This window comes from Pelodiscus sinensis, chromosome 10 (genome assembly GCF_049634645.1).
Source record: "Pelodiscus sinensis isolate JC-2024 chromosome 10, ASM4963464v1, whole genome shotgun sequence".
In the NCBI taxonomy this organism is placed as follows: domain Eukaryota; kingdom Metazoa; phylum Chordata; order Testudines; family Trionychidae; genus Pelodiscus; species Pelodiscus sinensis.
In genome coordinates this window covers 3,566,666-3,573,609 of record NC_134720.1, presented here as the reverse complement: position 1 = coordinate 3,573,609, position 6,944 = coordinate 3,566,666, and the positions used below count along the sequence as shown (strand labels likewise).

The 6,944-nt window shown below is 48.2% G+C and overlaps 1 protein-coding gene across 2 annotated transcripts in view; it reads left to right on the top strand.

Moving 5' to 3' along the window:
• The first annotated feature begins 3,941 nt into the window (after positions 1-3,941).
• Positions 3,942-6,944, top strand: part of SENP2 (SUMO specific peptidase 2) — a 38,810-nt gene continuing 35,807 nt past the window's right edge. Inside the window, exons 1-2 of one of the 2 annotated variants that reach the window (XM_075937344.1) lie at positions 3,942-4,164; positions 4,489-4,575. The gene's annotated coding sequence lies outside the window, so the exon portion shown is untranslated. The remainder of the gene's footprint in view (positions 4,165-4,488; positions 4,576-6,944) is intronic. The other variant, XM_075937345.1, reaches the window with a different exon arrangement.

Below are 6,944 nucleotides of genomic sequence, written 5' to 3'. Positions count from 1 at the left end.
AGCATACTGCCTTTTGAGCAAGGGAGGGAACTTCCAGAATTGAGTCTCAGCTGCATCCTGCTTGGTGCGTGTCTGGCATTTCAAGGCATCCCTCTAGGCAGAGGCCAGTCCTGGGTGCGGGACTAGTCAATATTTACATTCCTGACTTTGATAACGGAGTGGGAATACGCTTATAAAATGCGCAGCTGGGAAGGCTGCCAGCGCACTGGAGCACAGAATCCACCCCCTGCCACCCATTCCCAGCTTCTGACAAACAGAGGCTAGGGCCACCATCCCTGCCCAGCCTGGCTAGTAGCCACTGATGGCCCTATCCTCCATGAATCTATGTAGGCCTTTTTTTAACCCAAACAATAACTCCTGTGTTTGTAATCCCTGGTCGTTTGGAGGCACCTCACATTTGAAACAGAGATTGTCAGGGCTCCTCCAACCAAAATGTAGCAACCAGGGAAATTCTCGACAGTACAGTGAAGAATTAAAGCATCATAATGGTTTTGCCTTTCAAATTACGTTAGAGATCTAGAAAAAATAACTGACTCATTGGAGGCGAATTATCATGACTCACTCATTTGCATGTACGGTGGGACTGGTTAGCATTCTTCCAGCCCTGGTTAGTGTGTCCAGGAAATAAACAGAAACTTACTGAATTGAGATCCGACCATTTCCAGTCAGTCCTGATGGGGGCCTGTTCTCTGGTCTCAACTTGTAGTGTGGCTGATAGAATGTGCCAGCCAATCAGAATGCTGGGTGGCTGATTTCCTGCTAAACCACGCGGTTATTAATAAAAGGATCCGTTTTTTAAAATCTGTTGTTAGAAGAAAAGCTATTTCTGGGTTTCTCCCTATGGTTCATTGCCTTGTACCTGCTTCTAAGAAGGCTTTTCTGGGAAGTGGGAGCCAGTTTATGGCATGTTACCAGCCAGCCTCACTGTCCTTCTTCCACGCCCCCCATCCTTTCCTATGAACATTGCATTTCTTTTACAGTGCTTTTACAGGGCTCTGACTACTACTGCTGCCAATCACTTGGGTCTGGGGGCAACTGCCTCCTTTCCCCCCCATAGGTAGCCCTGATCTTTTTTATGAGTCTGAGCTCAGAACTCTACTCACATCTGTGGCATTCTGATCTTTTAACCAACACTCTCTCTGTCTCTATTCTTTTTTTAATAAATATTAGTTTAATTAATAAGAATTGGCTGTAAGCATGTATTCGGGTAATATCTGAAGTATTCATTAATTAGGTGGGTAATGTGTCTGATCCTTTGGCATTGGTAGAACTTCTGTGATGATTAATAGAAATGTAGCCGTGTTAGTCTGGTGTAGCTGAAGCAAAATACAGGACTATGTAGCACTTTAAAGACTAACAAGATGGTTTATTAGATGATGAGCTTTTGTGGGCCAGACCCACTTCCTCAGATCAAACTATTTGATCTGAGGAAGTGGGTCTGGCCCACGAAAGCTCATCATCTAATAAACCATCTTGTTAGTCTTTAAAGTGCTACATTGTCCTGCATTTTGTGATGATTAAGATTTTCATTATGCCTCATCATATCTGACTTGGGTGTCTAGGTGGAGGCCCAAGCTGCATTGCTATAAGGGAACTGGCCCTTAGCCTCTGTGTAACCAGTAAGGTATTATCATACCTGCTTTGTGCTGGGTTGGTATGCCTAAGTATTGGAATATCCACTAGCTCTGGGAGATTGCCTGATCCATTCTTTACAGTTTGCCCTAATTGAATAACCTAAGAATGACTGCTCAGGGACCCCGATCACAACAAGGTTTGCCTTGGGAGGTATCATGTGAAAACTCACAATCTGATGATCGTTATTGTCCTGGTCAAATATATGCAGCACCGTTGTATGTAAAGTTATGAATTCCACTGTATGGTGCTATGTTCCAAGCCTGGGGAGAGGCAAAGCAGTTCCTCAGAGATAAGAGCAACCTGCAACTCAGCCAGGTGTAAACAAGATCAAATGGGCCATAACCTGCAAAGTGGCTATTCATTGGCAGGAAAAGGGACGTGAGTGAAAAAAATTGACATCTTAACAAGGGAACAGCATGATATTTCCATCTTCACAGTCTATCTATCGCCACTGTCCCAGCTAGAGATGCTTCTGAAAGGAAGGAGAGGACTATAAAACGGAGGGGCAGACCCCCCAAAGGATCCCCACTCCACTTCAGTCTTGATTTTTCACACGTCTGGTCACTCTAGGTGAATGACATGGAGCTGCAGAAGGCACAGACGTGTGGGCTGAGGGCAAGACACAGAATTAATGAATTAGAATGTCAGGGTTTGGGGGAGAAGATGGAAGCTCCGGGCCAGGGGGTAGGAGCGAGAGCCTCCACAGGAGGCAGAATGCCTGAGAGAGCTGGCAGCATGACAACTATCACACGCACTCAAAGGAGAGCAGGCAGCATGACACTGTCTCGGACACACGCTCAGGGGGAAATGAAGTTCGAAAAGGAAAAGACAGACTTAAGACCACACTTTAATCTTTGTAAATCCAGGTCTGGCTTTGAGGGTCAATGTTGTGATTAATGAGGGGCTCTGAGGGTGTGTCTAAACTACATGGCTCCGTCGATGGAGCCATGTAGATTAGGCTGATCGGCAGAGGGAAATGAAGCCGCGATTTAAATAATCGTGGCTTCATTTAAATTTAAATGGCTGCCGTGCTGAGCCGACAAACAGCTGATCAGCTGTTTGTCGGCTCAGCACGCTAGTCTGGACGCTCCCGCGCCAACCTGAAAGCCCTTTATCGACCTCCCCATTATGCCTCGTAGGATGAGATTTACTGGGGAGGTTGATAAAGGGCTTTCATGTCGGCAGGGGAGCGTCCAGACTGCCCCGATCTGCCGACAAGCAGCTGATCGGCAGAGCAGGGCAGCCATTTAAATTTAAATGAAGCCGCGATTATTTAAATCGCGGCTTCATTTCCCTTTGCCGAACAAACAAATCTACATGGCTCCATCGACGGAGCCATGTAGTCTCGACGTACCCTGAGTGTAGGGCTACGTCTACACTGGTGGCTTCTTGCACAAGAACAGCTGTTCTTGTGCAAAAACTTGCTGGGTGTCTACACTGCACGTGCGTTCTTGTGCAAGTAAATTTACAGACTCGAGTCAGAAAACAGGGCTTCTTCTGGAAGAGTTATTCCTCTCCCCACGAGGAATAAGCCCTCTTGCGCAAGAGGGCAGTGTAGACAGGCAACATGAATTTCTTGCGCAAGAAACCCCTGTGGCTAAAATGGCCATCAGAGCTTTCTTGCGCAAGAGAATGTCCACACTGCCATAGATGCTCTTGTGCAAAAGCACATGCCAGTGTAGACATGCTCTTGTGGAAGACTTTTTGCACAAGAACTCTTCAACATAACAGTTCTTGTGCAAGAAGCTGCCAGTGTAGACGTAACCCTTAGGAGTTTGAACTTTTGGGGCAGGCTATGCAGAGGATAGGAGCTAAGCAGAGAATATTCAGAGCAGAGTCCTGAACAAGGGGAAAATCTGCGTGTCCTGAGTGACTGAGCAATATTTGTTCCTGAGGTTTTTAACCTTATAGTTGTTTATATTTTTTGGCCTCTTATTTTAGCCCTTCAGTTTGCTGACTTTTCAGTTGGCTTGGTCAGGTTCAAAGGTCAATAGGGGCTTCACCTGACATGGCTGACTGAAAAGACAATAACAGCACTGAGGAAATGAGATCAAAAGCCTGTCAGAGGTTGTCCGTATCGCCTGGCACTCCCCGCTTCCCATGAGCAGGGATTTGAAAGCTGGAAAAGAAGGGATTAACTGAATTAAGGCTGCCTGGCTGCTGGATGGTGAACACAGCTGATTGAAAGGGAATAGAGGCTGCTACTTTGGAGGGAGGGAGGAGAGGCTTTATAAGAGGTTCAGCTGCTTGGGAGGAGCCTTGGCCACAGGCCTTCTGTAGAAGTGAGTTTGGAAGCAGGTGCTGTGAGTAATTGCAGGGGTGGGAAGTAAGGTGGCTGAGCAGAGCAGAAGCCAGGCGTGGTGACTCAGCTGCCAAACTTACAGGGTCTCTTGGGTGATGCTCCATGCAAACTATGTAAGGAACTGATTTGTGTAGAACCACACATTTGTAATATCAACAGTGGGGTAATGTAGGGCAAGCTTGCAGCAGCTGTGACCCTGCCAGAGAATTTCATCTTTCTTCCCCTTGGTAGGTATGGGAAAGGGCTTACATTATGATGGCTGGGGTCATCTACTCTTCATGGCCTCTCTGCTGTATCGGTCAAGTGGTGGGAAATGTATGTGTGGGTGGCAGGGAGGGTTCTATGCTGCAGGATCTCCCTTCATCTCTGGCCAGCAAACAGCCAGTTGAGGAGAACATTTTATAATCCCTCCTGAACTGGGCTAGATTCAAATTGGTGTCCTACAGGGGAAAAGTTCTGTGGGTCATTAGCAATATTTCATGAGCATTTCCTAGCTTGAGTGAGTGACTTTACAACCATTTGTTGGTTTTTAATTTTTTTTTCTGTTACAGACTAACACAGCTACCCCTGTGAACCTTCCTAAGTTCTTTTAATGCAGCTTGTCAATGTAATGCCTTGGCTTTTCTTGCAGTGAAAAGGTAAAAAAAATCCATTAAGTGCAACTGTAATCCCACCACCCCCAGCATGTTGGTTTGGAGCCACACCTGTTAACGTTGATGGCTGTTCCTTGGGCTACCAGGTTTTGCTGGCTGGGAGCAGGAGGCTGTTCTTATGTGAGCCTGCATTAGAGGAGGATGCATAATCAGCTGTTTCAGTGTGTTATGTAAGCATGAATAACCCCAATTTACAGACTGCACAGTTAAGGAAAAAGATATGCCCTGTGCTTTCTGAGAGGAAATTTGGGTTGGCTGTATTCATATTCCTGGGTTCTATCTCCAGCTTAGGTAATCTCTTTGAGGGATATGTTTAGTAACAACTGGGAAGGAGAGCCACTTATCAACAGTCAGTGGAAATGAAATTGGAACACATGCATGCCTGCCTTCCAATATGATGCACATCCTCCTACGCCAAAGGCTGTTTTAATAGGGAAGCAACACCAGGATCATCGTCCATTCTCTTATTGGGCATATGAATTCTGTGATCCAATGAAGTGAGACGTTAGGGCAATACAGACAGGAAGATCAATGGCGTTGAGGTATTTTAATATGGTGACAGAGAGCTGTGATGGTAAGTTACAATCTTCAGCAGTGTAGAACTTGTCACAAATCGGAATGGATATTCCTAAGGACAGAAAAATGCATCTCTCCTTGCCAGACCTCTCTGTCCTGCTGCATACCAGCTCTTGTCCACTTTTCATACAGAAAGTGTCAGGCGCTTACCAGATCAGGCTGAAAGATCACTCCTTAAGGCTAGTATATTCCATTGCTCAGCCATGAGCAGGAGACCTGATTGTACGCATCACTGGTATGCTACACCCTGTAGTGGAGAACTGCTAAATTAGCTGCTTGTATATTGCAAAGTAGACTGATGACGCACAGGGACTCTTGCTGCACCTCTTGTCCGTCATGTCAGCTGTGCGATAGAGAAGCCTTGTTACTTAAGCACCTCTAAAGGTCTCAGGAAAACAGAGAAGCAACAGCCCATCCATGGGTAAATTTGTAATGTTCAGAAAAGGTATTTTATTTTTATTTTTGGCCCGCCCCACGTCCATATAATGAAAAGAACTTGTACTTTCAGATTTTGAGGGCTATGCCTAATTGAATAGTAGAAGTTGTTTTGAAAAGGTGAACACATTTTACATAGCTTTTGAAATGGGCTTCAAAACTAATTTTTGAAATTGTGAGTTGAGTGAGGTAATCTTTTCTTGGACCAATGTTTGCTTGGCAGAGGGAGATGAGGTTAGGATCTCACACACAGCTCTTCCTCAGGTCATTTCTGAAGTGTTTAACATTTTTTGTCCTGCTTAGTCACAAAACTGAAGACTTTACCAAGTACCTTCTGGTATGGTGCCCATCAACAATTTGTGTGTATTGCTCAGGTGTGGAACCACCATGAGCTCTGTAAATAACAAACATGCTAGGGAGGGTGAGGCATGAACCCAAGCAATGGGCAGCACTCCAGCACTAGAAGGTAAAATGTTGAAGGTGAGCAGTAGCTGGAAACCAGGAATGAATCTTTGCTGTTGAAATTGATGGAGGAAACAGCTGGTGGAAAACAGAGGGGTGGCTTTTTTTTGGGGGGGGGGAAGAGGAGAAAGTGTGAAGTGGTGTGTTGGTGGGAGAGGGCATTGCCAGGGTAAGGAGTGGGGGTGTGTGTGCTGTGAGGGAGGGATGTGTTTGTGGTGGGTGTGCTGGTCACGGGAGGAGGGGTGTTTGGGGGGGTGCTGGTCAAGGGAGGAGGGGTGTTTGTGGGGGTGGAGGAGGGGCTGGTCAGTGGGGGAGGGGTGTGTGGGGGTGGAGGGGGTGCTGGTCAGTGGGGGAGGGGTGTTGGGGGGGTGCTGGTCAGTGGGGGAGGGGTGTTGGGGGGGTGCTGGTCAGTGGGGGAGGGGTGTGTGTGGGGGTAGAGGGGGCTGGTCAGTGGGGGAGGGGTGTGTGGGGGTGGAGGGGGTGCTGGTCAGTGGGGGAGGGGTGTGTGGGGGGGTGTGCTGGTCAGTGGGGGAGGGGTGTGTGGGGGTGTGCTGGTCAGTGGGGGAGGGGTGTGTGTGGGGGTTGCGGGTGGTGTGCTGGTCAGTGGGGGAGGGGTGTGTGTGTGGGGGTGCTGATGGGGGTTGTGGCACTAGCGAGTGGCAGGGAGCCGGGTCGGTGCCTGGCGGGGGCGGAGCCCGGCTCGCCCCGCCCACCGCCATGAGACGCGCGCTCCTCCGCCAAAGGTGATGCAGAGACGCGCGCGGCGCTCGGTCCCCGCCCCTCCCTTTTCTCCCCCAATCAGGACCGAACAAGCCTCTGGCCAATGAGGAAGGGGTCGGGCGGGTCCCCGCGCGCAGGTAGCGCCGATTCGCCCCGCGCCT